General features: G+C 38.0%; 1 long non-coding RNA gene and 2 pseudogenes across 1 annotated transcript; 2 read left to right on the top strand and 1 right to left on the bottom strand.

Annotated features, from left to right (window-relative positions):
• The first annotated feature begins 211 nt into the window (after positions 1 to 211).
• Positions 212 to 5,482, top strand: LOC120636872. The gene is made up of 3 exons (XR_005659412.1): positions 212 to 238; positions 323 to 400; positions 5,428 to 5,482. It is a non-coding gene; the product is annotated as an uncharacterized LOC120636872 (long non-coding RNA).
• LOC120636869 lies at positions 876 to 5,172 on the bottom strand (annotated as a pseudogene).
• Positions 5,483 to 11,287: 5,805 nt separating the features above from the next.
• On the top strand, positions 11,288 to 20,962 carry LOC120636865 (annotated as a pseudogene).
• The last annotated feature ends 6,759 nt before the right edge of the window (positions 20,963 to 27,721 follow it).

Raw genomic sequence — 27,721 nt, 5'->3', positions numbered from 1 at the left:
CCTTACGCACTCCAACACTATTCCAGAGGTGATTTTGGTGGAGTCCATTGACTTTAGTGCCGCCTGACTGTCACTGCAGATCAGTCTCATCATCTCACAAGAGCCATAAGTTATTGTGTAGTAAGCATTTTGATCGCAGTGCACAAATGAGACGATGAAAAGGTTAAATCCTAATGCTGTTCCAAATTTGTCGTTCCCACCATTATTAGTTGAATTGTCACAAATGGAAGATTCAGCGGTATGATATTTAACACTTTTTTGTTAATTTTATAAATTTTCCTTTCAAAAAGGGTTGTAATTTTATCTGCATTTTTTATTTCAGACAACTTCAGTGTCTTCGCAATCTTTTACACAATATCTGCCTAACTCGCCTCTAAAAGTTCAATCACAGCAATTGGACGTAAGTATCATGCATCATCTATAGACTAAAACAGTACACAGTGCTGGACTAAAGCCCTCAAGAGGGAAGGGTATGTCTATAATCACCATGCTGGGCAGACGGGTTAGTGATTGCATTACTATGAATAGTTTTACCCGCAGCTTCACTCACATTCAAATAGATAAATGTAAATAAAATTCAGGTTTTTTTTCTACTGGAAGAAATCTTGTTTTCTTCATTTGTGACAATTTGCATTCAAAATTTTCATGATGATCACTTGAACAGTGAGTGTGAAAGTGTAACAACCAAATAACCTTGTATTTGTATTTTTATTATTATTAGTTTGGATGTTGCTTCATAACAATGTTTTTTCATAATCTTCACCAACATCATCATGCATGCAACTTTCGGGCATGTGGGTTGTATGTGGGCAAATAAAACGACCGTCAGTTACGAAGACCGGTGTATTACTAAGTATAGGTATGACTTATGAGTAATGAGATACACATCATTCCTCCACACTTAATTTTTGAAACCTGGTAACAAAAACAACATCTTTAATTAACTTACAATAATTATAAAAAGGTAAGTAACTAAGTAAATTACATATTAACGAGCATCAAAAATATTTCCGGTAGTCAATTTTATTTTATTTAGACGGGGCCTGTGGCGCGATGGCCACATTTTCAACTTGAGGAGAGTGGTCACATTCTGAGGCTGACGTCATTGGCGGTAACGTTACTGCCACACTCGTGGCGTCAGTGCACCCTCGCTCACTCTCTCCGTCCTCACAGTCACCCCATTCTTCCCTATCACCCCCATCCGACGCACTTATATCATCGGGCACCGTTGTTCCTAGAGCTTCATCAGTTCCTATCTGCACCGCCCGCTCCTCAATGGGCTGGGTATTATTTGCGGGCAACAAGCGCTGGTCAACAATTAGCCCAGCGTTAGTGCTTTCAGCGACCTGTGCTGGCGGTTGTGTAGTGGACTGATGAAGCTTGCTACCATTGGCACTCTCGACAACTTTACGACCAGTATATTTAATTATTTGATCTGTATGTCTAATACAGCAAACTTCAAGGTCATAAATAAAAATTTTAAACATTTTGTTCCCTATCTTCTCTCTTATGGACCCTAACTGCCAAGTTTCCTTCCGTGCGCTGTACCATCTGGCCCAAACGAGATCTCCGATGTTAAAATGTCTTTTTCCCGTCTGTACTTTTAAGTTTAGATGATTTTTATCAAGTGGTAAAATTAGATCTAGACGGGATCGAAGATTTCTACCGAACATTAACTTGGATGGCGTTTCGCCAGTGGTGCAGTGCACGGTGTTCCTATAATTAAACAAATATCCTAATAACAGCTCGTGAGTCTGATGAGTCGTCGAGCTATTCTTTAGTATACATTTTAACATCTTTTTACATGTCCTTACAGAGTTTTCAGCCTGACCGTTACTGGGCGGATGATATATGGGTGTCGTCATGTATTTAATTCCGTTGCATGAACAAAAGTTTTTAAAATCGTTCGAATTGATTTTGACATCATTGTCAGACACTAGTACCTCCGGAAGCCCGAATGTAGAAAAGATACTTTTTAATTTCCCGATCAAGGCTTTGGTCGAAGTTCCATTGTTCATATAAAGGCACTCGAGCCATTTACTAAAAGAATCGACTACTACCAGGTACACCCGCTGCTCGACGGTCATGTAGTCTATGTGCAGGCGATGCCAGGGAGCGCGCGCGGCCGGCCACGGCGCCGGCGGCTCGCGCGGCGGCGCGGCGCGCGCCTGCACGCACGTGTCGCACGAACCGATCCAACGCTCGATGTGCGCGTCCATCTGCGGCCACCACATGCGCTGACGCGCGTTACTTTTACTCTTAACGATGCCTAAATGAGAGTCGTGCAATTCAGTCAACATCTTTTCTCTTAATACTGAAGGAATGACGATTCTATGTCCCCTAAAGAGGCACCCGTTTTCGAATTGCAAATCTGACTTGCATTGAAAATACGGCAAAACTGATTTACAGACTATTTTCCTAGGCCAACCCCGTTTCATATACCGAATAACCGTTTGCAACGTGGTATCGCTTTCCGTCATCTGTATAATGTCACGAGCTGTAATGGCCGCGGACGATTCATCCAAAAATCGGAGGGCGTAGTGAGCATCTACGTCGTCGCAATCGGTTTTATCGCTATTTTGTAAGGGCGTGCGCGAAAAATAGTCAGCCACTGCATTATTTTCACTAGACACGTACTGCACCGTATAATTGTATGCTGACAAAATAATAGCGTACCTCTGTAGCCGCAGTGCCGTTGTTACCGGTATACCCGTCTTACTATTAAAAATAGACACCAAGGGCCTATGGTCGGTTTTTAATATAAAGGGTTCTTTACAACCGTATAAATACTGGTGAAAACGTTTAACACCGAATATAATAGCCGTCGCCTCCTTCTGTATCTGGCTGTAGTTTTTTTCGCTGGCTATTAATGAACGCGACGCGTACGCTAGAGGGCGCTCGCTGCCGTCTTCGGTGCGCTGCGACGGAACGGCACCCAGCCCGTCGGGCCCCGCGTCCACCGCCAGCACGAGCTGCGCTGCGGGCTCGAAGTGCGCGAGTACGCGCTCTGAACACAGGTGGCGGCGCACGTCTGCTACGCTGCGCCGCTGGCGCGCGCCCCACTCCCACGGCGTATCGTTACGTAGCAAATCGTGAAGCGGCCTTAATAAGGCTGACGCGTTAGGAATGAAATGCCTATAATAATTTACAAAACCTAAAATCTTTTAACTTCGGTAACATTGCTCGGCTCCGGTGCATTAATTATGGCTTCGACCTTATCGGGACAGGTCGTTAACCCCGCTTTACTTATAACGTAACCTAGGTACTTCACGCTTTCTTTAAAAAACTCGCATTTATTCTTCTCTAAACGTAACCCGGCGTCACTCAATTTACTAAGAACTTCATCGAGCCTTTTCAAATGAGAATTCCTATCGGAACCCGTGATACATATATCATCGAGCCAAACACTGACTCCATCTATACCCGAGAGCAGGGTTTCCATCGACTTTTGAAATATCGCAGGAGCATTGGCTAATCCATATACTAACCTGGTATATTTAAAAAGCCCCTTGTGGGTGTTAATCGTGGTAAGCTCCTGAGAAGAATCATCTAGAACAAATTGGTTGTAAGCGTTCTTTAAATCTATTTTGCTATATCGCTCACCCCCTCCCAGTTTTGCAAATACCTCTTCGATTCGAGGCAGGGGATATTTTTCAATCAAAAGATCCCTATTTAAAGTGATGGAAAAATCACCTGCGATCTTAACTTGACCATTAGCTTTCAGTACTGGCACTATAGGGGTGGCATAGTGTGAGAAATTAATGGGAATTAAAATACCTGAACTTACTAATCTGTTAAGCTCTTTTTCTACCTTATCTTTAAGGGCAAATGGTACGGTACGCGGCTTGAAAAATTTGGGAACAGAATTATCTTTAAGTTGCAACTTAACTTTAAATTTATTGAACGAACCCAATTCATCGCGCCACAGTTCGGCATATTTTTCTACTAAGCTTTGCACATCTTTATTATCACTTAAAGAGTTAATTTGAGTAGTGATGATTAAGTTGAAGGCAGACATAAAATCCCTGCCTAATAGAGGTGGACCTCCATTTTTTATAACAAATACTTTCAATTTTTTTTTTAAATTATTAAAAATGACCTGAATACAAAAATAACCTAATGGGGAGATTTTATGTCCACTGTACATACACATCGTAACATTACTTTTTGATAGTTTATAATTTGAAAACTTATCACTAAACAATTTATCTGAAATAACGCAAACCCCAGAACCTGAGTCAAGTTCCGTAGTCAATTTAACGTTACCTAAAATTAAGTCAACTAGGATAGGTTTATCACTCACGTACCTTATGTTAAAATTTTCACATTCCTCACAAACCTGACGACCTTCGTTGGGCTCGTCATCCCCGACATGGTAAACACCCGAACTCACACTAGAACAAACCTTTTTAAGGTGACCTTTGACCCCACACTTTTGACACCGATACCCTTTGTAACGGCACTTGTCACCACTTCCATGGTTTCTCAGACCACACACTTTGCAGCGCGAACTGTCACGCCGATTCGCTGAATCATCTCCGCTCGCGCGAGCGCGGTCGCGCCGAGCCGGTGGAGCGCGGCCAGCGCGGCCTTGAATCTTCGCGCGGAATACCGGCTCCTCCTTGACTTGCACTGCATCGCTCCCGGAGACCGATACCTTCGCCTTCTTAGCACTCTCTGCTTGTTCTGCCAATTCAATAGCTCGAGCCAATGTGAGCGTGGACGGCTTCTGTTCAAATAGCTTATCGCGTTCTGGCCCAGAGCTCAAGCCAAGGACGAAACGATCCAGCAAATTCGTTTCCAAGGCGTTGCCGAAGTCGCAATAGGTTGCAAGACCCCTTAGTCGCGCCGCCCAGTCTCCTAATGACTCGCCTGAACTCCTGCACGCTGCATAGAACTTCGCTTTATCAGCAAATGAACACTGTCTGAGCTTGAAATGGCCGTCGAGTAATGTAACTAGCCCCGCGTAACTAAGAATATCCAATAAGGGTAAACCAAGTTACGTACTAAGCGGTACGTTTCATCGGTGATATGCGTTAGCAGAACTCCAATCTTACTTTCTTCGTCCAACACTTTATTAATTTTTAAAAACTGCACTAATTTTCCTGTAAATATTTGCCATTCACTTGTTTTGTGGTCAAATATTTGCAGATTCCCTAGGTAGGCCGACATTTTATTTATTAAAATTAACGAGGGTAAGTTATCCCGCCGCGTCGCCACTGAGATGTGTGTGGGCAAATAAAACGACCGTCAGTTACGAAGACCGGTGTATTACTAAGTATAGGTATGACTTATGAGTAATGAGATACACATAAGGGTTCCTTCACAATGTTACTCTTCACCATCAACGCAAGTGATATGTAATTGCTAAACAAAGTAAAATATACAAACTGTAATATAAATTAAATGGATATTTCTGTATTCCAGATTACTTTTGTGACTCAACCTGTCAATTTGAAGAACACAAAAATTAACAAACATTTTAAAACATGCAAGAAGTATATTAATAAAATATACAAACTGAAGAAGATGTTAAAAAAAGGCAAAAATTCTGCAGCAAGTAGAAAATCACCATTAGACTCTCTCTCAAAGAGTGAGTACTTAGAAAAATTGAATGAAAATTTAAAACCTGCATTTGTTGTGCTTTTACAAAGCCAAATGGTTAATACACCTAGAGAATTAAATGGTCGTCGCTGGACTCTAAATGAAAAAATCATAGCATGGCTATGTATAAAAAATCCAGTGCATGCTATAGATTACTGACATGATGCTGACATGTCCTAAAATCAGCTGTTCCTGTTTTAATTTTAATTTTTAGCTTAAGATATTCATTTAACTGTGTTTATTAAGCGTAAAACGTGCCGATTTACTTTTATTCATAACAATAAATCAGTGTATAAAGTCCAAACAACTCAGTGACCACGAAACCAAAAAAAATCTAACTGACAGCCCGGGGTTGTCGTTCGATTACTGAAGAGAATTCGAAATCCAACGGCTAATGACGTTGGATTTACGTCCATGGAATTATCCTGGGGAGTATTGCTTTCATTTTGTCATATTATTATAGCATAGTAATTACATCCGAGTTAGTATAACCATTGCTCCCTACACTTAATTTGGTACATTCTCGTAAATCACGAGACACGTCCTTCCTCACACTTTAAAGACAAAGCCGTTCTCTCTTTACTTGACTGATAAGTGGAAGTGAAGTAGAAGAATAATTTGAAGTCTCAGACAACATTCACGTTACACAAATACATATAGGTTCAAACTGCCATAGTAGATACCTTAAATACCTGCAACAATAATTAGTTTTCTTAAAGCTATTGAAATAGAACTTTAGTATTTCATTTTTATTTAGTTAATTACTATAATATAACTTTGTTAATTATTATAACCTGTTTACTTTAATAACCTAATTATATCTATCTTTCTTTTTCCTTACTCTTGTAGGTCATCTATTTTCCTTTTCTTACATAAACTATTTGGTGTGTTGCAGGGACAAGTTTTATAAAATGGCACGTCCAATGCAAACAAGAAGGGCGGCTGCTATGGAAGACCAATTAAAACTAAAAAATGCCCTGCGTGAACTAAAGTCACTAAAACAACTGAATACTCAATTACTAAAGGAACAAGATGATAATGAACTCGAACTGAGAGCAATTATTGTCAAGAACTCCCAACTGAAGACCGAACTGGCAGACCTAAACAGTGCTCATACTGTGATCTTAGAGGAGCGTGACCAACTACAGGTTGTGGTTAGCTCATTCAATCAGTGCATAGCAACATATGATGAGGCTCTGGAAAAAATTTCTATGTTGGAGGGTGAACTAGGCAGTGCACATAAAACTATTAATGACCTTCAGGCTCAATTAAGTAGTGCTGAAATGGTATCCACAAATAATTTATATGATGAGCTGCTTGCTTCATCCTCTACTGAACCAATGTGCATCGATCTGACTTGTGACAGCCCTTATGTCCAAAAAATGAAGCCACAACATATTCATCCATATCTAAATAGTCACAATAAATTAAAAAAATATATAAAAATTGGTAAAATTATCAAAAAAACTCAAAATCTAATTAAAAACCAGCAAGCAAGTACCAAAAACCTGGCATTAAGGAAAGAAAGGGTATTATTATTGAATAAGTTAAAAAGCTATTGTTTCTCACTTCAAAAAACAACAGCAAAATATGATACAGATGTCCAAAACTTGAATGATCAAATTAAACAGTTGCAAGATTCCTTGACAACTGTCACTTCCAAATATGAGCTGTCACAAAAGCAGATCCATGAGCAAATCCAGGCAGCTGATGAGTTGTTAGCCCTAGGAACGTATAATATGGCTCGTTTTGAGTCTTTAACAAATAAATGTCAATGTACTCATGACATACCTATACCTAGTCAAGACTGTAGTAATATATTCACTGACAATTTGGATATTTGCCCAGAGAGGTCTGGAAATGCAACACATGTTCCTGTATCCTTAAATTATACTTTATCTGCTAAACCTAAAAAACAAAGTATAGTAATATCTGACAAAATAGGTAGAGGTTTAGGTCCTATTATGAATTGTTACCTAAACCACTCAGTGACAAATATATGTTCACCGGGGGCTAGTTTTGATTGTGTCATTAATAGCCTAAATGAAAAAAATCTAGATAGGCATACAAATGTTGTCTTATTGTTAGGGGACAGTTTAAATGTCAAAAAGCATCAGATTATAAGATGCATTGAAAAATTACTGCTTTTAAATAACAAAACTAAATGTAAGTTTGTAATGTGTGCCTTTCCTTATTGTGGCACTCTAAACTCAAAACAAAATGAACATATTTATAAATTAAACTTATTAATCTATAATTTGACATACCGTCATAGCGACGCAATTTTTTATTTTGACATTAATAAATTCACGTCATCATTTGTAATGACAAGAGATAAATTGTATCTGCCTAAAAAGTGTAAGCAGCAGATAGCGTTTTTACTAGCTTATAATTTAAATGATACTGTTACAACTGTTGTAACAAAGTCTATTGACACTTTTACAAATTGTACTTCAAGTACTTCTATTTCTATTACTGACCCTAGTACTTGCGCTAGTACTATTAAGAAATTTAATAATGATTTAAACTAGTTAATAAGACAACGGAGGAGCTCTGCCATATGAACATTGTACACCAAAATATACAGAGCTTCACCGGCAAAGAATTAGAAATAGAGCTGTTTGTGGAGAAACTCAATGTACATATTTTGTGTATAACTGAGCACTGGCTCACTGGTACACAAGTAGCAGTAAACATCGATAACTTTATATTGTCAAGTGCGTTCTTCAGAAGGACTGCAATTCACGGTGGATCTTTAATTTTTGTACGTAATAATATAATTTGTAAAGAACGAAAAGACATAGTTGGTCTTTCTGTTGAACGCATTGCAGAACTGTCTTGTGTGGAGCTGGAGCGATTTATAATAGTGAGTGTATACCGACCCCCTTCAGGTGATTTTAGCGATTTCGAGAATGTCATGGAGGATGTACTAAAGCGTTTGTGTCTTTCTACTAAAAAAGTAATTGTATGTGGCGATTTCAATGTCGACATTTTACTAGAAAATGCAACAACTGCTAGATTGCTTAACTTATTTAAATGTTTTAATTTGTGTCACACTTTTAGTGAACCTACTAGAGTAACTGCAACTTCAGCATCCTGCTTAGATAATATTTTTTTCAATTGTGACATTTTAGATAAAAGAATAATTAATAATTTAAGGTCAGATCATTGTGGTCAACTTATTACTGTTTTAAATACTATCAATAAAAGCAGACAAATTATAAAGTGTAGGCCAATAACTAAGACTAAATTAATGCGATTTAAACGTGAAATTACTGCGAAAATCCCTGGTATTGCGTGCGAACATTTTCATCCGGACAGTCTTTATAGTGCACTATTTAATACTATAAACAACGAATTTAATAGAGTATTCAACTTTAAGCACATCAATGTCAGTAATAAATTAAAATTTAGTGACTGGGCTACTGTAGGTATATATAAAAGTAGGGAGAAGTTGTATGAGCTGTATGATGAAAAACAATTTAATCATACTCCAACTTTCGTAGAACACGTAAAAAAATACTCTAAAATATTTAAGAATGTTTGCACTAATGCGAAATCGCTACACATTAAATATAGTATAATGAAATCTGATAACAAAATACAAACAACCTGGAAAATAGTTAATTACGAGTCAGGAAAAACTAAATCTCGTGATGTGGATTTTGAACTTATTGTTGATAACAATAAAGTGACGTCTGACAGGGAGGTTGCTAATACTTTCGAAAACTTCTTTCAGAATGTTCCCATTTTGTTAACAGATTCTCTAAGCTCTTCACCAATAGCAGCTCAGCGTATATTGAGAGATAATGTTAAAGAGTGCAATGTTTTATTTAATTTTAAACATATATCTGCAATAGATATTGTAAAGAATTTCAGGTTATTAAAGTTGAAAAAAACCGGTGATCTGTGGGGTATGTCGGTGATGGTCATTTCTAACATTATTGACGTTATTGCCCCTTATCTAGCTGTAATTTTTAATGAATGTGTTGATATGGGTATTTTTCCGAACCTAATGAAATGTAGTAAATTAATACCCCTTTTTAAATCCGGTCATAAAAATGACCTTAACAATTACAGGCCTATTTCAATCTTGCCAACTCTTAGTAAGGTCTTTGAAAAAATTATACTTTATCAACTTTTAAATCATTTTAATGTAAATAACTTACTTCATCCGGAGCAGTACGGCTTCACTAAAGGTCGTAGTACAACGGATGCAGGCGCAAGACTCATAAAGCATATTTACGATGCCTGGGAACGTTCGCAGAATGCCATTGGTGTTTTCTGTGATCTGTCCAAAGCATTCGATTGCGTTGAACACAAAACGTTGTTATTAAAACTAAGCCACTATGGCATCAAAAACGTTGCACTCAATTTAATTGCCTCTTATCTAAGTGATAGAGTTCAAAGGGTATGCGTAAAAGACATAAAGTCTAAGGGATCATCTGCCTTAATGGGTGTCCCACAAGGCTCAATTTTGGGTCCCTTATTGTTTCTGGTGTATATAAATGATCTGCCACACCATGTCAGGGGCACTTGTGAGATTGTACTGTTTGCAGATGATACATCTCTCATTTTTAAGACTGATAGAAACAAAGATAATTTTGACGACGTAAACCGTGCTTTGTCACATGTGTCAGACTGGTTTACTGTTAATAACTTACTTTTAAATGCAAAAAAAACTAAGTGTTTGGAATTTGTTTTGCCTAACGTAAAAAAAATTGATAAAAACATCATAATAAATGGAGAAACACTTGAAATAGAAAACTCCACTGTTTTTCTAGGAGTGACCTTAGATTGTAAGCTACAGTGGGGTACCCATATAGAAAGCCTAGCGAGTAAACTCAGCTCGGCTGCATATGCAATCAGGAAAATTAGACAGCTTACCGATGTTGAAACAGCTAGGCTTGTTTATTTCGCATACTTTCACAGTATTATGTCCTATGGGATCTTGCTGTGGGGAAAAGCTGCAGATATTGAAAGTATATTTATACTACAGAAAAGAGCCGTACGATCAATATATAAACTTGGATCACGCGAATCGCTTCGTGAAAAATTTAAACAAATAGGTATTCTTACAGTAGCTTCGCAATACATTTATAGTAATATAGTCTTTGTGAGGCAAAATATTACTCTTTATAAATCAAAAGCTGAAATTAACAATCGACTTACCAGAAACGGTCATAAATTAGTGATATCTGCATATCGTCTGCGAAAGGTGCAGAACTCCTTTGTGGGGTTGAGTATACGCTTTTACAACATGATTCCTAAGGAAATTCTTGACCTACCAATGCATACATTTAAAAAATGTGTAAAAACGCATCTAGTACAGCGAGGTTACTATACATTTGATGAATTCCTCAATGACAAGGTAGAATGGAAGCAGCCAGCCTCGCTCTCATCTCCCGCAAGATAGCAAAATGATTGTAAATGTTGATGTTGGAAAAGAGCAACTACTGAGTTTCTTGCCGGCTCTTCTCGGTAGAATCTGCTTTCCGAACCGGTGGTAGAGTCACACAAACATGCATACTTGACGTTTCAAAAGTGCTTATAAAGTAGGCCTACTTGAAATAAATGAATTTGAATTTGATTGTTTAGAAGATTGTTTTGCTTGTCAAACCCTGGTACTTTAAAAAGTCTTTTAAATAAAGTAAATTTACCTTGTGGAATTGACAGTAAAGTTATGGCAAATTTAAAGGAAATTACATTAACCCAGTCAAAAACTGATAATTTGTGTACATTAATGTTTGACGAGATGGCAATTCGAAAAATAATCGTATGTTATATAATCCAAGAACAGACAAGATTGAAGGATACCAGGATCATGGTTCCCAAGGTAGAAGCCAACAAATAGCATCACATGCATTGGTTTTTATGTTGGTAGGATTAAGAAAAAGGTGGAAGCAACCAATAGCCCACTATTTCTCAGGAGAATCAGTAACAGCTGATAGACTTCAAGCAATTATTAAAGAGGTGCGTAGATAAACACTAATATTTTATAACTACTCCCTTTACTAAACTTTGTAGTTATTCCATATACAGTAGAAGTAGGGGTGAGAAGTATGATCAGCAAAATTTCAATTACCTTCTAAAAGATACCTTGAACAATTACTGTAATATTTTAACATATTAACTTTAAATAATATTAAACCTATACATAATAACCCTACCTCTTAAATCACTCGATCTAATGATGAAACCAGTAGTTTTAATGATATAAGCAGAGGAACAGATGGTGGAAAGTACCTTTGTATTATTCTATGCAGATACCTGTTTTATATTTATTTAATCACATTTTTTTTTATTTTAGGTATTGGCAGAATGTTACTTAAACAATTTAAAAGTTGTAGCAACAGTGTGTGACATGGATGAAGTAAATGTAAGAGCCATAAATTCCCTAGGGTCCACACTAGAGACACCTTATTTTCAACTTCAAGGAAATGAAATTGTGACTATTATGGATCCCCCACATCTCCTCAAGTGTTTTAGGAACAACTTTTTAAAACACAATATTGAATGTCCAGAAAATTTTTCAATACATGGAACAACAGGTACTATCTAAATTTATAATATATTATGATTAAATTGTATTCTGCAATAGTAAATAAGAAAATTAAGTAAATTGGTAGGTACTACAATGTGGTTTTACGATTTCAGGACTGGCAAAATGGAAGCATATCCAAGACTTTTTTAAAGTGGACAATAAAAATCCCAATTTCGTATTTGCACCTGCACTCACAGAACAACATATTAATCCAACTGGGAAACAAAAAATGAAAGTGAAGTTAGCAGCAAAAGTTTTAGAATAGAATAGAATAGAATTTGTTTATTTATCAGAACAACACAAACAGACTTACATACGGAGTAACTTAAACATTTAGTACTTAATTATTAATAGCTTAAGTCTAAGATTTGTGTCGTGCCAATAAAAAGGTTCGGACTCAGCTTAATGTTCCGGATACTAATGTACCCACAACGCTGGTATTCTGTCAGTACCTATTTAGTTGAGGGAAGTCCGGTTATGAAATCACATATAAAAAAAAAAAAAAAAAAAAAAAAAATATATAAACTTGATAAAAGAAAGAAAACTTCATTATGGAAAGGAGATGAAAATTCATTTTTGTTTAAGTAGTAATGGAAAAGTATGTTAGTCAGATAATAATTTTTAGTTTTTTTAGTAGTTACTATTGTGTGTATATGTGCCACATTAGATTTTTGAATGTTCAGTAGATAATAGCGATATAATTTTTTAAAGCAAAACTTTGATTTGGCATTTCTAAAAGGCGGTGGGATGTCGTTCCAGCATTTGGTGGCAAGATATTTAAAACTGCCACGAAATGCTGCAGACCTGTGGCGTGGCATCGATAGTGGTGGCGCTGTAGTTCTTTTACCGTAGCTAGGGTCGCGCCAAACTAATTTCCTATACAGGTACGGTGGTTCTTTTGTTTTAACAACACCAAAAAGAAGAGTGCCTACTAGCAGATTATATCTATTTTTCATGTTTAGTAGGTCATGATCATTTAAAAAAGGACTGATGTGAGATCTGGGCGGAATAGTAAAGCAAAATCGGGCGCAAGCATTTTGTATGCGCTGAATTAATCGCCACGATTTACCTAAAAGACATGGACCATAAACAGTTAAACAATAATTTACTTTCGAAAGTACCAGCGTGTCACAAAGTTTCATTCGAAGATTGATGTTAATGTAAGGTCTAATCCTGTACAGTACTTTTAGTCTATAAAAACAGTTTCGTACTAGATCCACTACATGTTTTTCGAAACGTAAGTTTTCATCCATTCGAAGTCCTAGATTATGAGCATCACTTACATGTTCAAGGCATATTCCATTGATATTCAACTTTGGCTGGTAAGTTAAAATTTTACTAACTTGCTTTTTAGATCCTATTACCATAAATTTAGACTTGATAGGGTTAAGAATAAGAGCATTATGTTGACACCACAGTGAAATTTTATCAAGGACTTTATTCAATTGCCCGACTGCGTTATTAACGTCTTGGTGATTAACAGGAACATAAATTTGAAGGTCATCGGCGTATGAATGATATTGACAGTTTTCCATACAGTTAATTACATCGGCAGAGTACAAAATAAATAACAGAGGACCCAAAATTGACCCCTGAACTTGAAATTGAACACCTCTACTAACAGGCTTTAGAGTCGAAACTAGGTCTTTTCCATCGGTTTTCATATAACAACTTGTTGCATTCTATTCTGAAGGTAACTAGCAAACCATTGCACTGTTGCTGAAGAAAACCCGTAGTAAGAAAGTTTAGCAAGCATTAGCTTAATATTAATCGAGTCGAACGCACGAGAAAAGTCTAGCAGAACAAGGATACTACCCTGGCCTGCATCTCGGGATGTGAGTAAATCATCTATGACGTCTGATAAAGCGGAAGATGTGCTACGATTTTTCCTGAACCCTGATTGAAAATATGGTAATAAATTATTTTTTTCACAATACTTTATGACTTGGTTGTAAATAACTTTTTCAAGAATCTTAGAAAGATATGATTTCAGATGGGTTATTATTCTTGGGTGTTCTCCAGCATGAAGGAAATTTCGTAGATAATATTGATTTATTAACTATAGATGTGATGACGTTAAGAGTAGTCGGTAGTGTAAGAATAATCATAACCAAGTTTACTTCGTCTATTCCTCGTGCGTTAGATTTAATTCCTAGTATAATTTTTGCTACTTCATAATCATGTACAGTCTCCAGTTCAAAACTACTAACCGCGGAGAATTTATGAGTCTCGAAATAGTCTAAAACAGACGGGTCAATATCATTATCATTAGGTATATTTAAAAAATGGTCATTTATTACATCGGGATTATCAAAATGTTCTGGTAGGTCACTAGTGTTCTTAAAGCTTGGTAGGACATGTTTCTTGAGATTTTTCCAAAGATAAATTGAATTATGTAAATGTGCATTTATATTATAATCATAATAAGCTTTTTTTTCACTATTAGCACTGAACTCGGAAAGATATTTTAAATTTTTATAGTTGGTTTTATTTTTATCGTTTTTTAATGTTTTATATTTTGCATGTGCCTTATCACGCAATTTCATCATAAGACGAACATTACTAGTTATCCAAGGACTATATTTATCTTTAGCAATTAATGTTATTTCAGGAGCATGTTTATTATAGAGGTTGAGAATTTTTTCATTAAATAACTCCACCATACTATCAATGCATCGCTCGTTAATAATAGCACTCCAGTTTACGTTCTCAAGGTCTTTATTAAAATCTATAATATTATTGTTTTTAATTTGTCGATAGGTTATTCGTTTGGATGGAATTTTGGGTTTCTTTATTTTTACTTCCGCTAAAATCATTGCGTGGCCGCCAAGTTCAGGATTATGATTGACGCTAAGATTAATAATTGGAATATTTGAACATATTACATCTATGAGTGTACGGCTGTGTGATGTGAAGTGAGTTGGTTCAGCAACGTAGTTATTAAAATTACAGCAGGTTAAAAAATGTTTTAATTGTTGAAAACTGTTGCTGGAACTATTCAGCAGATTAATATTAAAATCACCAAGCAAAATAATCTCATCAAATTTGGAAAAGAATAAAACGGAGTCTGTTAGGGCATCAAAAAATTTGTCTATGTCGAGCCAAGGTGGTCTGTAAGCAATGCCTATTAAAATATTATGTAAATTTATACTAAGTGATATCCACATCTGTTCAACTTCTGCCAGCCCCCAGGGGTGTGCACACTTACGGACTCTAAATCCTCGTTTAACATAGAATCCCCCACACACACACCCCCACCACGGGAGCGGACTTCAGTTGGACGTGGCAGATGAATGAGTTTGTAGCCTTGTATATTGGGTGCACGAGCCTCTTCGCCTGCCTTAAGCCAAGTTTCGTTTATAGCCAAGATATCAGGTGAATGAGATTGCAATGTGACAGCAAACTCATCATGCTTAGTAGTAAGCGACCCTGCATTGAATAAACCTAATTTTAAGAAGTCTTGCCTTTTATTTTTAAGTATGACTTAAATAAGAAATAGAAACTACTAATTGAAAAAGATGACTAATAATTGAAATGAGAAAAAAAAATAAGCGAATAGAGATTCGGATTGCACGAACACTTTTTTTGGCACGCAACGCGATAACAAAACGAAGTGTATGTACAGATAATTAAAAAAAAATTACAATACATCTATCCTGACGCATACCGACTATACAAATTCGATTAAAGTATTCTATATAAGTGCACAAAAATGAGACTATATATTCAATAACAAAAATAGTACATATATATTTACTCAGTTTATGAATTTCAGTAATTGTTTTATTCATACATGGTTTATAGGACAAATTATAAATATGAAATGCACTGTAAAATTTATAAAAAAAATAGGTACAGTTAATCTTCACTGTGTGTAACACTAGAACCAGTAAACAGATTTTCCACCTCAGCTTCTGTTTGCAATAAGTGTACTTCACTGGACTCCGAGCGTCGGGCATAAATTCTACCTTCTTTAGCCCAAACATATCTCCATTTCGAAGACCGAGCTGCATCGCGCGCCTTGATGAAGATTTGTCTGTTAACCTTGGTGAGTCTTTCATTGATAAAAAACGTTTGGGCTCATGCAACGGCAAGCCCAAGTCACCGGTAGTTGAGCCACGTCGAATACGCGCGTTCTTGAGAAGCTCATTGCGAGTTGATCGACGCGTAAGTCTAACGACAATTGGCCTTGAGCGAAAGAGTATGTGGCATTCGATGAGTCAACAGCACCTCGCTTCGGACCCATGCGGGCAGTACTGGCTATGTCTTGTTCTTCAATTTTTACTCCAATTTTAGCTGCCACTGTAGTTATGACATGGATTAACGATTCATTTTCAAATTCCGGTATTCCCGTTATTTGCACGTCGTTGGCCAAGTTGGCTTGCTCCCTGACATTCAGCTCGGTCTGAAGACTATTAATGGACTTCTGTAAACTTAGATTCACGGATTCCAAGTGATTGAATTTGTTTTTATAACTTCTTTTTTGAGATCACAAATTTGAGCAGATAGGAAGTCTGTTGTTGCAGAGAACTCAGACTTTAACTTTTCAAGGGTACTGCTTAACTCGTAACGGATGTCTTTAGCTAAAGAAGCTTTCATAGTCTCAAGCTTCGTGTCCAAAAGAACAGCAAATTCATGATAGGAAATAACCCCCGGTGAGTTCGTGTCACTTTTTTTCGCTTGAGATTCACTAACAGTATTTGATTCAAGATCCGTCAAGTCGCCGCTGGACAAATCAAAAGTTGTTTCCGACGTAGCAAGCTGATGCCGGACAGGTGTGTCACTATCTTTACGTCTGGATGTGACATTTTCACAGGACAGACAACGCCATTATTTATTAATGTTCAAAAAATGGTCTACAAAGTAGGCTGAGGCCATGTTTAAACATTTATAATGACAAGTCCCATTACAAGTAATGCATTTTATCATATCGCCTTTGTTTAACTCGTAAGTACAGGCAAGGCACTTCATTGTTACACTTAGCGATAACTGACAGCTCACTACCGCGCACACAAATAATACTATAGCTAATTTATCACACTAAAATATCGCCACCACTCGCGATTCTTTATGATTTTATTGTTTATTTATCAGGTAAACACTATTTCATTACTTTTATGTACAGAAAATAACTATTTAATATGAAAATGATTATTATTTAACGTGCTTTTGTAAATACGTATTATTGACAGTAGTTTACGAACTACCCTCCAGCTTTAAGTCATTCGGTTGCTGCAGGATTGTTTGCTAAAGTTTCTTCAAGTAAGTTGCTTATATATTAATGTGTATCTTGAGTTGCTACAAATAGGACAAGTCCTACATATCATAACAAAAGACCTTGAATTAAAAAAAACCATAAATGCACACCCTTTAGCATGGTAATATTATTATAGATTTTGAACTTATATATTCAGTAGTTACTTTAGTTTATCAGATATTTATAACAACCGAAAATTGTATGACAATTTAGTAAAGGAAATAAGCAGGCATAGAAATTTACTTTTCCTTTGTTCAGATCAATTTATGCTTATTAAAATTAAATTATTTGTACCACCAAACTGTACTCTCTTGATTTGTATTTATATCTTTGTAACTACTTTTTGTTTCTTTGGTGTACAATAAAAGTGTATTCATTCATTCATTCATTCATTCATTATGGTTAGTTTGATATTTTACTTCATTTTGTATCTTTCAGATCACATTTCCCCTGATGCTGTAGTTACAGCAACACTCATCAGCAAAATAGATTCTATTTTTGATGCATTAAATGCTGAAAGTCCAGATTTAAAAAGAGGGAAGAAATTTTCATCAAATCTCAGTAAATCAAGTGGACATTTAGAGCTATTCTCAGAATTAAAAACATTTTTTAAGAATGTTTAATTTATTGGGGCTCGTTGTACCCCTCCTTCGGCCAATGGGTGGATACGAACAATTGGGGCTGTAGAAAGGCTTTGGCATAATTTGCAAAAATTAAAAATACAGGCAATTTCTACCCGAAGACTAAACCAAGACCCTTTAGAAAATCTCTTTGGTTGTATACGGGGCCGCTTTGGTTCCAATCCTAACCCAAATGTGCAACAATTTATTGCTGGTTTAAAAACCAGCATTGTAAATAATTTAAAATATAAATGTAATAGTAAAAATTGTGAAGATGATGCTAACACACTATTAACTAATATGACCACATATTTGAAAACTAGAACGCCTGTACCAGTGTCATCACCTAATCAGTTGTACGATATTGATGTTACTGACATTGACAGAACCAGGCATGTGCCTTTGGATGTGGATTTGTATTTAAAAAACTTAAAAACAATACATGTATGAGTTGCAAAGAAATTATGCTATCGAATTCTATAGAACCAGTGCACATATTTAATAGTTTTAAGGAATATAATGAAAGAAAGTCTAGCTTGAACTATGTTACTGCTGAGTTCATACAATGCGTTGAGTTATGTGCAACTTACATTAATGAATTTTTGAATATGAATTCACATACGGGAGAGTTAAAAAAAACATTAAATAGAAAATTAAAGGACAGAATATCCTTCAGCTGGTTAGATGGATGCATGACTCATAAAGTTGAAAACACTACTCATATTCTTAATAGTGTGTTAGCAATATGCATTAAAAGGTTTTGTATTTTAAAAAACAGAACTTTTGCGGCAGAAGCTAGTAAAAATTCATTACTAAGAAAAATAACTATTTTAAAACATGTATAAAAATAATAAAAGATATAACCAAACCCTATGTTGTTTTTTCTTCACTCTATCTGCATACGAAAAAATAGGTAAAAAGAACTATTTTGCAAACTACGATGGCTGGAATAAAATATGTAAAACACCGAATTATTATTCTACGGTGTTTTAAATATTTTTATTTCAGCCATCACAGTTCACAAACTTCCAAAATTTCATTCAATAATTTCCCGCCACAATTTTCGTTGTGTGGAACCATTAACAGATGGCGTGGCGTGCACATTTTTGTATGTAGTTGTACTTTTCTCCTTGGAGTAATATTGTTCTGTCTTCTTCTTCTTTGAGTTAATGGCTTTTTGTCATGCCGGAACGGCACAGTTTACTTCGCCAATGACGGGTGGGTAGCTTGAAGAAAACACAAAGGAGGATGGTGAAAATGTCTTGAGACTATTTTAGTTCGCAAAACAATAGCAGGGTAGCGTTTTAGTAACTGTTAATATCTAACATTACAATATACTATAGATATTTATATATATATATATATTTTTTTTTTTTTCTTTTTTTTTAAATTATAGACAAAAAATATATGTGTTGTTATGCATAAAATGTACTGAATGTAATAGATTAGTGTATTTACAGTTTAATGTTGTTACGTTTAATGTATCTGTATAAGAATTTAACATGCGGACTAAACACAAGGATTAATAGACATTGTACACTTATAGGACGAGGGATCTTGGGGGGAAGAACATCATAAAGTGTATGTAGGAGTTTAGGGCAAGAGAAGAGTATATGAGAGGTTGAACCTTCATCCAGACCGCATTCACACATTGAGTGATCTCTAATTCTTAATTTAGCTAAGTGTACTGGAGTGCAAGCGTGTCCGATCCGCAGACGAGTTATAGTTGAGGCAACCCACCGAACCATATTTCGGTGATAGAAAAACCAGGGTCGACGGGGGATTTCCGGTTGCAACGTAGCGTAGTATTTACCTTTGACCGAATTTGATAGGTTCCAACTTGATTTCCAAGAGTCAGAAAGATAAATTTTAGCAAGAGCGCAAAGATCTTGGGTGTGGTTCTTAAATTGGGTTAGGGAGCCTGACTCAATAGCAAGTTTTGCGAAAGCGTCCGCTCTTTCATTTCCTTTAATTCCAGTGTGACCGGGGATCCAAGCCAATTTGATAGAGAGTCCTTTTTTATGGCAAAGGAATAAGGTTTCCCGGATTTTGAAGACTGAAGAAACAAGTGCTCTACTACGGAAAGGATTTCCTTTGAGTGCTTGAAGGCAACTTAAGGAGTCAGTCAATATAATGGAGTTTTGTATATTGTGGGACTCTATAAAAAGGATGGCTTCCAAAATAGCAATAGATTCTCCAGTGAATACCGATGTTTCTGGGGGGCACTTGTATTGTAGACATATTTTATACTTTGGGATCCAGCATGCTATACCAACAAAACCGTTAATAGACAATTTTGAAGCATCTGTGAATATCGCCAAACAATCAGACCAATTATTTTGGAAAATTTCGTTAAACTTAGCATCAGCTTCGACCGTATCTTTACTTAATCCTAAACTTTCAATCTGTGGAACGTAGGTCAGCCCTGGGAAGGGGGTTGAGTATAATGGAAGCTTAGGAGAAGAGTGGAATGGATGTGGTAAACGAGTGAACTTACGGTAACTCATTAGAAGACAGGGGAGATTTTGATCGGATCTTAGGACAGAAGACAGTTTTTGTAGGCAATCAAGGAGAGGATGGGAGGAGAGTTGCAAAGTCCTGCAAATAAAACGATCACTGAGATATTGCGTACGTATAAGAAGGGGTGTAGGGAGTACTTTGTGCCACGACTTCAAAGGACTACTCGTGAGGAACTTTCAAGTTGGAGTGTAAAGTATTCCTAAATATCTCCATCAGTGGCTCCAAGAAGCTGTTGTGTACACAGCGGCCACACCCCGGAAAACCGCGTTTTACTCGCGGGCTAAACCTGATGGAGGTTACTACGTTCACAGACGTAGTTTGCGAGTAGATCCCTCGCTGAGTACACAAAGTCTGCATTGGTATGGAAGGCGAACACTGTCGATATGGCAAACGTTCTCGGCTTCTATGGCGGTGTAGCATGGCACTGTGATAGGCCATTAAGGGCGCATGTTAGGATATTTTTTAATAACATGCGGCTACATCACTGCATCCTCTGGCTCAGGCCAGTCGTAGCGGTAACCGCTCCACCGGCTACAGAGTTAGGGGACGAGGGAGTGGGCTTGTATCTGCGCAAATGTTTGCCCACTATAATATACTCACGCGCTGATGACCCTTGGCTTTTCTATCGGTTATAAGTGTAAGTCCTGCGGCGATGGAGCGTCGGTGGGAGTGGTTGGATTTGGTGAGTCTGACTGCTAGCTGATTCTCTGCACACAGGCGGTCAGACGAGAGTGGTCGCTCCTGAAATCGAACAAGACGGGAGGACAGGTTCGGCAGCACGTCTGGCGACAAAGCAGGCCTGTTCAGGATCGCTCTGCTTTCCCCAATCCGGGGAGGGGCCTAGAAAAGGTGGCCTAAACATTGTCCGTCTTAAATAATACCCAGTGGCACACCGCAGTCACTTGGGCACCAATTTTTATTGCGGTCGAAAGAGACATAATTATACTAAACCAAAAACACTTATTGTTGCAACATGGAATGTGAGAACTTTATTGGATAGTGACAGAAACCAGTGTCCCGAAAGGAAGACTGCTCTCATTGCTCGGGAATTGGGTAGATATGATGTGGACATAGCTGCTATCAGTGAGACTCACATGGCCGAGAGTGGAGAGCTGTGCGAGGAATTGGGTGGTTACACCTATTTTTGGAGTGGCAAGCCTGCAACTGAAAGATCATCGAGTGGCGTTGCATTTGCTATCAAGAATAAGCTTGCAAGATCACTAGCTGAATCCCCCAAAGGCATCAATGATAGACTGATTACTTTGCGCCTACATACTACCCAAGGAAGATACATGCATCTAGTTGCTGTCTATGCCCCAACTTTGACCTCACCGGTTGATGACAAGGACAAGTTTTATAATGATCTAAGACAAGTGTTGTTAACCATACCATCTAGTGATAAATTGATATTGCTCGGTGACTTTAATGCGCGCGTGGGTACAGAATACGAAGCCTGGAAAGACGTTCTAGGCCAGCATGGTATTGGAAAGTGTAATACCAATGGAATTTCCTTGCTTACCTTATGCGCAGAGTTTAATCTTACCATCACTAACACTTTTTTCCGGCTTCCTGAAAAATATAAAACGTCATGGATGCACCCACGTTCTAAGCACTGGCACTTACTTGATTATATAATAGTCCGTAGAAAAGACGTAAAGGACGTTCTTATAACGAGGGCCATGCGTGGAGCTGAGGGATGGACTGACCATCGTCTCATCCGATCTAAAATGCGATTCATTTACAAACCTCCTCGCAGAATAGAACATAAAGTACCTCTAAGGCTGGCATACAAAAAGCTGACCTATTGTGAGGAAACCAGGCAAAAGCTCAATGCTGAATTTGAGTCAATTGCATCCCATTCCATAGATGTTTCAGTTAACGAGGAATGGCACCAATTTGCTGATTCACTGAATGACATCGTTGTTCGAGTTATTGGAAAATCACCAAGGAAGAATCAGGATTGGTTTGACGATTCTGATGTGGAGCTAAGGAAACTTTTTGATGACTTTAGACTTGCTTTGAAAAATACAAAAGATACCAAAAAGTGTACTGAAATTCAGCAAAAACTAAAAATCAAAGCGCGCGAGGTCAAAAATAGGTGGTGGACTAAGAAAGCCACAGAGCTGCAACATCTGGCTGATACACATCAAACAGGTAACTTCTATGAAAACCTTCGTATGATTTTTGGACCTAGGTGTAAGTTGTCAGCCCCTATCTACTCGCGCGATCGTGAGAAACGTCTAACAGAACCGAAAGATGTGCTGAAGAGATGGGCTGAGCACTTTCAGGACGTTCTGAATCCGGGCACTCAGGTCGCCGAGCTTGCATACATAAACTCACTTCCAACCTTGCTGACATCATCAGAGTTGGATGAACCTCCTAGTTATCAAGAGTTTATGTACGCAATTAAACGTTTGAAAAATGGAAAAACGCCGGGCTCGGATAACCTGCCCGGGGAGATATTTAAATATGGCGGTGCAAATATTAGCAACAAGCTATTTGAGTTAATAACTCGAGTTTGGGAAAGTGCTGACGTACCTCAGGATTGGAAAAATGCATCCATTTGTAGGCTTTATAAGGGGAAAGGTGATCTTTCTGAGTGTAGCTCGTATAGAGGCATATCCCTATTGTGTGCAGCTGGCAAGGTTCTAGCTCACATAATTAATAGGCGCCTTAGCTCTGTGGCGGAACATATCCTGCCTGAAAGCCAATGTGGTTTTCGGCCCAGGAGAGGCACTGTTGATGCAATTTTCGTAGTTAAACAACTTCAAGAGAAAAGCATTGAACAACAACGTGACCTCTACATGTGTTTTGTTGATTTAGAGAAAGCATTCGATCGAGTACCCAGGGACGCCCTATGGATTGTTCTTAAGAAAGCTGGATGTCCTGAGAAGTTTATACGCATTGTAAGTCAATTTCACAATGGAATGATGGCTCGGGTGCAGTGTGACAATAGCTACTCGGATCAATTTCCAGTAACATACGGTGTCAAGCAGGGCTGCGTTATGGCTCCCACTCTCTTTGCTATTTATTTTGCTACTGTTATGAAAGACGCACTTGTCAACTGCTGTGGTCAAATAACGCTAAATGTTAGATCTGATGGGAGTGTCTTTGACTTGTCACGTTTTAGAGCACGGTGCAAAGTTAAAACTCTACCTATTTTGGAGATTCTGTATGCTGATGATGTTTGTCTCATGGCTGACTCCATTGAATCCCTACAGAAGTATCTTGATCATCTGGATGCGTCTTGTCGAAGATTTGGCCTAGTTATAAGCGTTTCTAAAACGCAGATGCTCAAGCAACCTGTTAAAGGTCTACCTGAAAGTAATACTTTCCTTAAGCTAAATGACGCACGCGTTGGAGAGGTGTCATCTTTTCGTTACTTGGGTAGTATAATACGAAAGGATAATCGTTTGAGTACCGAAATAGCATCTCGTATCGCAAAAGCTGCTGCTGCTTTCGGCAGATTAAATCGGAGGGTTTGGACATCACATGATCTACGGTTGAAAACTAAAGTAGAGGTTTATAAAGCCATCATTCTGCCAATACTTCTTTATGCTTCTGAAGTTTCGTGTCTGTACAAAACAGATATTAAGCGTCTGGATATTTTCCATCTCAAATGTTTAAGAGCAATATTGCGTGTAAAGTGGCAGGATAAAATCACAAACTCTGAAATTCTGAGGAGATCGGGCATGGACGGCATGGAAGCATTAATATTGAAAGGTCAACTCAGATGGTGTGGACATTTGACGCGCATGAATGACACCCGGCTACCGAAAGCAGTTTTTTACTCTGAGCTCAGTAATGGTAAACGAAAGTCTGGTGGTCAGTACTTGCGCTTTAAGGATGTTCTAAAACGCAATCTAACATCATGCAATATACCATGGAGCAATTGGGAGCGAATTGCCACGCAGAGGTCTAAATGGCGCAAACTGATAAGTGAAAAATGTAAAACCTTCGAAATTAAACGTCTAGAGCACATTGACTCAAAGCGCTACAACAAAAAAATTAGGCCTAAGCCTTCCTATACGTATAGTTATAATAACAGCGGTCAACTTTACTGCGGGTCGTGCAATCGAATCTTCAAAACTAAATTTGGCTACGCTAGTCATATCCGTGCACACTCGAGACGATAAAGCCAAGGTGTCGCCGTTGACGGATACGTCATGGAGGACATCATCACGTATAAGAATAGGTGGGTCAACACATTCAACCTGTAGTACATTGGTGGGAGAAGATTTCATTGCACCGAGGATAATCCTCAGGCATTTAAATTGTAATTTGTTGAGTTTTTCTGTGGCAGATTTATTTAAGGGACCTAATATAAACAGCCCGTAGTCCATATGGCTGCGGACTATAGCATTATATAAGAGCTTTAGCGTATAAGGATGACCACCCCACCAGACTCCTGATAGAGCTCTAAGGATGTTTAGGGAGCTTTCACACTTACGGATAATATGTTCAGAGTGAGCTACGCCATTGAGTCTAGAGTCAAAAATTACTCCGAGAAATTTGGTTTTGTGAGCAAGTGCAATGCGATGATCATCGAAGAAGATATTTGGAACTGGAATTTGTCTTTTTCTAGTAAAAATGACGGTCTTGCACTTATCGATAGATAATGAAAGCCCATGATCTGACAACCACTGACTTAGATAATGCAAAGCCGAATTCAAGCGAGGAGAAATTTCATCCACGGATGAGCCGTTGGCGTAAATAGCAATGTCATCAGCATATTGCAAGACTTTGCAAAAACTCTCCACTGACAGTTCGAGATCGACGGTATAGATATTGTAGAGAAGTGGGCTCAGAACCGAACCCTGAGGTAAGCCTTTCCAAACAACTCTAGGGGAAAGATTTAGGGAATGTGTTCGTACCAGAATAGTTCTGGATGAAAGCAGATTAAATATGATCTGTGTCAGTCTCGGCGGGATGCTCAGCTGTTGCAATTTTTGCCTGAGTATCGGGAGAAGAACGTTATCATAAGCTGCTGAAATATCCAGGAATACACCCACAAGGTACTCTCGCTTAGATAGGGCTAATTGAATATCTGTAGAGAGGATACCAAGGCTGTCGGTTGTGCCAAGGCCCTTGCGAAAACCAAACTGGGATTTGGCAAGCAACCCTTTGCTTTCCAAAATCCATTCAAGACGGTTTTTTATCAAATGCTCCATAATTTTAGTCAAAGAGGAGGAAAGAGCGATGGGGCGATACGAATTAGGATCTAACGGGTCTTTACCGGGTTTCCTTATGGGAATTATTATTTGAGTTTTCCAAGGTCCTGGGATGATTCCTGTATTTAGAAACCAGTTTAACATGTTGAGAAAGCAGATTTTTGCTTTATCATTAAGCTTAACAATGAAAGAATATGGGATCCCATCTTCCCCTGGGGAAGAGTCCTTCAGGTCTGAAAGAGCACACTGTAGCTCGGAGAAACTAAATGGAGCATCCATAGGATCTGAAGAAGTCAGTGAACTAGGATAAGAATGAATGTTTTCACAAGGAACAAAGGGAGGGGCAAGTTTATCTGCAAAGGCCTCTAGCCAAACGGCAGGGTTGTTTGAAGTTGGGTCGTTGGAGGATACCGATTGCCGGAATCTTTTCATTCTATCCCATACCAGGGTAGATGGGGATCGAGGATCCAAAGATTCACAAAAAGTTGTCCACCCTGTTTTTTTCTTTTTGGAAGTCACCCTTTTGACCTTAGCATCTGCTCGTTGGTATTCCAGGAAATTTTCGTGTGTCATCGAGATCTTATAAGACATTTCTGCATCTTTACGTTTATGTATTATGTTGGTACACTCCTCGTCCCACCAAGGAGGGGATAATATAAAATCACGTTTAGCCCTTTTGAGAGGTATGTGGACGTCGGCTGTATCTTTTAAAATTTTTATAAAGTTCTCATAATAAAACACTATATTCTCTTCGTCTACAGATTCTGTTAAACTATCAATTTTAATATCAACCGATGCTGCGAATGAAGACCAGTTCGCTCTGTTAAGTTTGTGTTTGAGGAGCGGATTGGGGTTGAACAGAGGAATAGTTTTTTGGGCTATAGATATTGTTACTGGGAAATGATCACTTCCATGGCAACTTGGGAGAGTTCTCCAGGAAGTAAGAGATGCTAAAGAGGGAGAACAGAGAGTTAGATCGACGGCAGACTTAGGATTTTGGTGAGGGTATACTCTCCTTGTTGGAGAACCGTCATTGAGTATACACAAACTTAATTCATCCAGAATATCTAACAAGAGAGTCGAAAAGTTATCTGAGAAGTGGGAACCCCAGATTGTGTGATGGGAGTTGAAATCCCCCATCACGAGTATTGGAGGCGGAAGAGAAGAAATAACTGATTTAAGTTCAGAAATAATAGAATGATTAGGGTGAGGGATATAAATTGATAGAAAAGATACTTCAAGTGCTCTCACAGCCACAGCGTTAAACTGACGTGAGTGAGCCGGTAAGGTAAGACAGGTATATGCAAGAGAGCGCTTAAGAAAGAGGGCACTACCTGCATATCCATCATCTCTGTCATCCCTAAGGCAAGCATAACCTGGAACTCTGAAGCGAGAATCCGGCAAGAGCCATGTCTCAGAGATTGCAAGTACAGCGGGTTTATGTTCATTGATAATATGAAAAAGCTCATGTTTTTTGCGGCGTATACTTTGACTATTCCATTGAATTATCTCCATGGACGCCATTGTTGAGAAGAGATGCGATTTTGATAATAATTTGTGCAACGTTGGGCGGTAGGGGATGTTGATTTATATTTTCAAGAATGTTGTTTAATGAATTGGTGAGGGAAGGTATACTTCTATCATCGGGTGGCAAAGCGTAGTCGTGCTCAATATTTAAAGCACTACCATTGGGAAAAGATGTGGGGCAGTTCCGGATGATGTCATGGTGTGCTTGACGATCGTAGCCCTTTGTTGGTTGAAGCCTGGGACGAGGAGTACGGAAAATTGTTTGCCTGTAAGAATTTCTTGGCGTTTGGGGATAGTGTACCCTATTAGAATTGGGAATAGAAAAGACTGGGGAGTAAGTGGGTTTAGTGAATAACTCTTTTGTCATGTCAGCATAAGAGCGTCGCACTGGAGGGAATCTAGCAGAGGCATCCTGATACGATAAGTTTTCCTCTGACATTAACATTTTTATTGATTGCTGCCGGGAGTGTTCTGGGCA

Source organism: Pararge aegeria (assembly GCF_905163445.1).
Source record: "Pararge aegeria chromosome W unlocalized genomic scaffold, ilParAegt1.1 SUPER_W_unloc_6, whole genome shotgun sequence".
In the NCBI taxonomy this organism is placed as follows: domain Eukaryota; kingdom Metazoa; phylum Arthropoda; class Insecta; order Lepidoptera; family Nymphalidae; genus Pararge; species Pararge aegeria.
Note: the sequence above shows the minus strand (reverse complement) of the source record. Positions and strands in the feature narration are given on the sequence as shown.